The sequence below is a fragment of the Notechis scutatus genome, chromosome 4 (assembly GCF_049901735.1).
Source record: "Notechis scutatus isolate UNSWTSFEM ecotype Mainland chromosome 4, rNotScu1.2, whole genome shotgun sequence".
Lineage (NCBI taxonomy): Eukaryota > Metazoa > Chordata > Lepidosauria > Squamata > Elapidae > Notechis > Notechis scutatus.
The window spans coordinates 158,969,146-158,975,638 of record NC_142012.1 but is presented as its reverse complement, the minus strand read 5'-3'; the positions used below and the strand labels follow the sequence as shown (position 1 = coordinate 158,975,638).

General features: G+C 39.5%; 1 long non-coding RNA gene across 2 annotated transcripts in view; it reads right to left on the bottom strand.

Annotated features, from left to right (window-relative positions):
• Positions 1-5,747: 5,747 nt before the first annotated feature.
• The window catches only part of LOC148130976 (uncharacterized), a 224,504-nt gene continuing 223,758 nt past the window's right edge, over positions 5,748-6,493 (bottom strand). For both annotated transcript variants that reach the window (XR_015749530.1, XR_015749529.1), the window contains exon 3: positions 5,748-6,071. This is a non-coding gene — a long non-coding RNA (uncharacterized LOC148130976). The remainder of the gene's footprint in view (positions 6,072-6,493) is intronic.

The window sequence follows — 6,493 nt, the reverse complement described above, 5'->3', positions numbered from 1 at the left end:
CCAGGGACACCATGGCACTATCTTAATTTTATATATACTATCCTCACTGCAGAGGTTTTCAACCTCTGCTTTCTCATGTTTCCATCCCTTTTCTCATGCAAAACGACCCCAAGAAAATGGAGTAGAATTCTTCTTGTGAGTTCCTCAGAATTACAATGAATAAAACTGACTAGACGATGAAGATCTGGAATTGAATGTTCCACAGTTCTAGCTAAGTTATCCAAATTTTATTGATTGATTCATTTTTTATTATTTTAACTTATATGCTCCGCCTCTCAGGTTTATGACTATAAGTAGTGAACAGTACTAAAAATGCTAGAGAATTCCTGGAAACTTGGCATTCAGACAAATCAGCCATCAACAGACACACAGAGATAAACCAAATTTACACATCATTGAAAGGAGATAATAAAATACTTAGGAAAGAAACAAAGAGATGAGGACACATCCCTCCAACAGCCAACATTCAGATATGTGGAGATCAGACAAACAATCAGACAAAAAACAATGTGCTAATAAAGAAACTACCAAGGAGAAAAACCATACCCTGCCAACACTGTCAAGCTACTGTTGTGGTTCGCTAGCAGCCTATGCAGATGGCAGCAGAATTGGACAGTGGGGAAGAACAGGGACCAGTCTGGGAGTCTGGAGAGGACTCGGATGAGGGTCCTGTGTTCTATGCAGAGATGGGACCAGGACCATCTGGGAGTGGGGTGACTCCGGAGCCTCCAGAATCTGGCAGCAGCAAGGCAAAGGAACAAGGGGAGCCTGTTCTCAGTGTGCGTGTGTGCAGAGCTGCCAGAAGGCAAGAGCAGCTCAGACAAAAGGGATGACTTGGGAGTAAGGCTGGGAGGTGATTGCCCCTCCCATAAGGTATAAAGGAAGTGCAAAGGTATAGAAACCTTTGCAGGAAGCAAAGTCATTCGTTCTGTTCAGATTAAATCTTGAAGCTCTGTGTGGACTTTGTACTCCGTTGGCTTTTTTCAGTTAATTTGGCACTTTAGTCATTGGCAGCAATTCAAAGGAGATAAAGGTAGGTGCTTATCTCAAGACACTATTTGGGACTCATTATGGGCTGGGAATGAACATAATTCCCAGCGCTGAAATAAAACAAGAGTTGTTTGGACTAAGCGTGTGCTTAATTACGGTCTCCGGAAGCCTTGGTCAGAACAGCTACTATGTGTACTTGAGTGGCTGGGACAGAGAAGAAGGAGTTGACCTATTCTCCAGAGCACCAGAAGATGGGACAAGCAGTAACAGGTGGAAGATTACCAAAGAGAAATCCAGTCTAGAACCAAGGAGAAATTTCCTGCCAATGAAAACAATTATTTATTGGGTTGTCTTATCTCTGGAAGCTGTGGGTGCTCCTTCACCGGGGGTTTTCAAGAAGAAACTGGACAGCCATTAGTCCAGAATGATATAGGGTCTCTTGCTTGAGCAAGGTTTGGACTAGAAGACATCTAAGTCCCCTTCCAGTCCTATTGCATTCTGTAAATAGCAAACCGACTAGCACTGAGGATGTTACTTAGTCAGGTGATGAAATGTCTGCAAACAAGTCCTTTGACCAAACGTATCCTCAACCCAGAGATCCAGTGGATACAGTTATGATGAAAAAGGGATCAATGCAGTGGTGGGATTCAGCCAGTTCGCACCATTTCAGGAGAACCAGTTGTTAACTCTCTGAGCAGTTTGGTGAACTGGTTGTTGGAAGAAATCATCAGGGCAGAGAACCGACTGTTAAATTATTTGAATCCCACCACTGGATCAATGTCACATCACCCGACACTCCTAACAGCACAGTGAATCAAACCCTCTCAACTGATGAATTTGGAAAACATTGACCAAATAAGCAATATTAAGTAGACAAATATTTAACAAAATTAATAATCTTCATATATTTTTAACACATGGATTTCATCTGTGACTGGTTACTCTCCCATTAGGTGTCATATATGTCTTTGCAGATTTACCAGGTCTAAGGGGCAAGAATCCAGCTGTTCATCAGAAGACCACTAGTTGTTTTCTGAACCTCTTTACTGCCCTCTAATGGAGGTCTGGATATTTGCAGCCCTAATTTGCAGCAACATTTAACTGCCCTATACCAGAGTGTGCAGATTGATGCTCTTAAATCATTGAATGCTTTGCTTCTTGTCTTACAAACTATTTAGCAGTTGAAATCTCAGTATTTAGTCATCTCACTACCGACTCCAATGAAGCCCAAATCAGTCTGATCCCACTTGTTGCCCCAATGCACAGTTTTCCAGCCGTACCAATCCCCCATCCTCTTCTGCCTGTTTCATGCTGAATATTTATCAATATTTTCACTTCACTGATGGAGTTGTTCAGTTGCTAAGTTGTATCTTCACAACCTCATGGACCATAACATGCCAGGTCCCTCTGCCCTCCACTGTCTCCTGGAGTTTTCCCAAATTGATGGTCCTTGCATCATTGATCATTCATCATTGATGGGAGTTTTGTAAAAAAAAAAAAAATGGATATAAAGAAGCTTGTTAGAAAATTAAACATGAATAGATTTCCATAGGGGAAGTTCTCCTACTTTCTGTTTGGTGATATAATCAGCTTTTTTATCAGGAAGGGGAGGAAAGAGAAGGGAAGAGAGAGAAAGGGAAGAGAGGAGAAGGAAAGGGAAGAGAGGGAAGAGAAGGGATGGCAAAGAAAAGGAAGAGGGAAGTGGGGGAAGGGCAAAGGCCAAAGGCCAAAGGGTGAACAGGGAAAGGGGGAAGGGGGAAGGGAAGGGAAGTGCAAAGAATTTATTATATCAGATTAAAAACATATTTTCCCTTCTAATTAGCTTGTTCATATCTTGTTCATATGAGTCACCAGAAGCATCTAACCTGCTGAAATTAATTCTACGGAACAATAGGCAAGAGTTTCCAAGACCTTATCCTATTACCTTTTGATACCAAATTAACCGTGGTTTTTCCACTCACATAATGATCCTCTGACTCTTTTCTGTCCTGTGTGTTGCTGGCAAAGAATGACAGATTAAATTTGAGTGCAAGGAAAGAATGAGAGAGATCACTTTTTAACCTGCCAGAGTCCCTATATTATTAAAGGGATCTGGATGTCTACTAAAAATAGTCGAATCTAAGTTTCAGTTACAGGGACCAATGCCACCATTATAATTTAAAGCACATCTGATGGAGGAGGAGGAGGAGGAGGAAGAGGAGGAGGAGGAGGAGGAAGGAGGAAGGAGGAGGAGGAGGAGGAGGAGGAGGAGGAAGGAGGAAGGAGGAGGAGGAGATTATTTTGTTATTCTATTCTGTTATTCTGTTATTCTCAAGTTTGTTGGGGGGGGGTATGAGAAGCAAAGGAGAGATACAACATTAACAACATGCCCTGGACACTATCACAATTTTAAAAAATGGTGTAAACAAACACAAAGCATGTTTTCCAGAATGCACATAGATGGACAACAGAAAGACAGAAAGATTTATTCCTAGAGCGCCCAGGTTAACCATAGTCTCCCAGATGCCCCAGGTTTCATTTCCTAGCAACCATAGCTAGTAATTCGACTAAGAAAATCACTGCCACTCATTAGCTGTAGATTTTTTTTTCTCCTCAACTTTATATCCCTAAGAGGTACAATGTTCTACAATGCACTTTAAAATGTGCATGCAAAGATATCCCATGGATCTACTGATTCCATGTTGAAGACTTACGATGAGGTACTTCTTAGGTTTTTTTTTAAAAAAAAATGGTAAATATGAGAGACCATCTTAGAGAGGGCTGGGTTGAGTTTGTTCAACATCTACTGTTAAGTTAGACGTGTTGGAAATTTTGATGTCTCAGGGAGAAAATCCAGACATAGCCTCCTTCTCTAGGAATAAAATAGATTGATCAATAAAATACTTGACACTGTTCTTTCTTTCAATGACATCTACAGATGGACCATGTCAATCAGAATAGAGCTGGAAGGGACCTTGGAGGTCTTCTAGGCCAACCCCTTGCTCAAGCAGGAGAGGGAGTCCGATTTTTTGCTCAATTATAGAAATTCATAATTCATAAATCAGGTAGAATATCTTGCTTTGCATGTAGGGTATCATAGTTCAGTGTTCGTCATCTGTACAGACTAGGAACAATATATCTCTAGAATTGTTTATTCAACATGTAACTTTACTTATTTATTTATGGAATGTATATGCCATCCAGAATCTCATTTCCAGAATGAAATAGGTGGCATATAAGTTTAATAATTAAATAAACCCTTGCATACCATCAACTAGCAAGACAAAAATCAGTTTTGCAAGTTCAACAAGCAAAGAGTACAAACCTACCATTCACATCGTCCTGTATTTCTGATATCACTTTAGTCTTAACACATGCTTGTGAATCACATTTTACAAGAGTTTTGTCAGTGCTAATACTAAACACTTTCATTATTGCTTTGAGAATATGGAGAAAGTGGACAATCCTAAAGAGGTGGACGATACCGTATTATTGAGATTTAACAATGTAATTTTCATATAAACCTTGAGGGTTGAAAATCCAAGTCTTTGCAGCTTTGTCCTTAATGTGAACATATATCTGCTATCCCATAACTGGCGATAGTAGATATACCCTTCTCTTGAAAAACCTTTCCATGGATCAATCAGTGGAAGGAATCAGAACAACACTAGGAGCTGATAGGCGAAGTTTCTTTATTTCTACTTGCCCATTTACAGGAATCTCACCAGACTAGTTATATTCTCCAGAGAACAACCAGATAATCTCTTTAGGGGGATTTTTGGGGGGCGGGGGGAATGTCAGGGCTTCGACTCTTCCTCCCCTGCACAGATTCCATGCTAGCCGGTCTCGGAACTCCACCCCTTCCACGTCCATAGATTCCACCACAGATCTAATGAAATGGATAGAAGTTCATGGACATTTATGTGTCAGCGTTCCAATGAAAGTCCCTGTTTCATTCAGCACTCAGAAACAAAGTTCATCCAAGTAAGAATTTATTGAAGAAGTCATATTGTTACATCTGGGAAACCCCAAATCTGAGAGTTCTGGGTTTTCTCTTCTCAATTGAAATTCACAAACCCATCCCTTGCACCCACCAGTCCATCATATGACCCAATCACCCATTGTCCCAACTGCAGACATTCCTCCAGATACTCCTTTTTAGGTGCAGGGTGACTTGTCCTTGACTTTATGAGAAGAATGTTGTTGAGTCTAACTTTCATCCCCTCTATGCAATCTCCCCTCCTTAATTCCCAGGCACTAAAATATGGCAGCTCTGAATTTCTAAGTAAAATATGGCTCCCAAAGCTGACATTATGATAATTTGGGTGCAGGGTATAATTTAGAATATTTCTTTCTCCAGAAAAGTGTATCTGGAGTGCATTCATAAGCCTCAAGGTCACTAACATGATATCCCTTCTTACAGCAGGATTATTATTATTTTTTGCAGAATCCTGCTGACTAGAGAGATTTGGAAAGGTCAACCACAAAGTGATTTAGGCAAATCAGATAATAATTGCTTGTCTTTGCTTATCCCTGCTCATGTAGATGTAAATTTCAATTTTGCGACATGGGCTACTGTGAAGTTTCTTCCTCCCTGTAAGAAGTTGCATGTTTTGTTTTCTTTTTCAAAAAAAGTAGATTTTCATTTTTTCAAAGTTTTGCAACATTATTAATGACAACAACCGATCCAAAAGAGTATTAAAATTGCAAACATTGATAGCCAGTAATAATAACTGTGACAATGATGATGATAATAATGCAAATTTTTAAAGCAAGTATTTAATATGAGCATATAATTTTTTATTTACTTACAAGGTATCCATGCTAATATAATTTAACAATGGTTCTTTAACAAAAACACATTAGATGCAGAGCTACAAAGTACCCAAGTGAATGAGGGGAAAATGTTAATGCACAAGAAGGTTTTTTTTAAAAAAAATCTTTAGTATCTTGAGAGATCCAGGTTTCTTTTAATTTCCTATTAGACAGAACGAATCAAATGTCACTCAAATATTCTGTTTTGCCAGTGACCATGGAGCAAATCTGTTCTTCTATGTCTTTAAATTTTGAGCTGGAAAATTGTTTCTGGGACTTTAGGTTACCTGAAAAAAATGTGGAAAAATTACAATCAACTTTTCATATAGAAGATACCCTATTAAATTATCAACTTAATTGAAAGTAGCAGCAGAGAAAGACAGGGTGATAATAATAGGAGGGCTATTGATTTTGAATCATCTAAGCCCCTCCAATGTATGGAAACAACTAATCAATGGGATGGAAATGAATCAAAGAGAGAAGCAACCTAAAATTAAGGAGAAACTTCCTAACAGTGACAACAATTAACCAGTGGAACCGCTTTGCCTTCAGAAGTTGTGGGTGCTCAATTACTGGAGGTTTTCAAGAAGAGGCTGGACAGCCACTTGTCTGGAATGGTATTACGGTCTCTTAATTGAGCTCCAAGGTCCCCTCTAACTCTAGTTTCTACTTTAATAAAAAGGACCAGGGGTGACATGATACCAGTGTT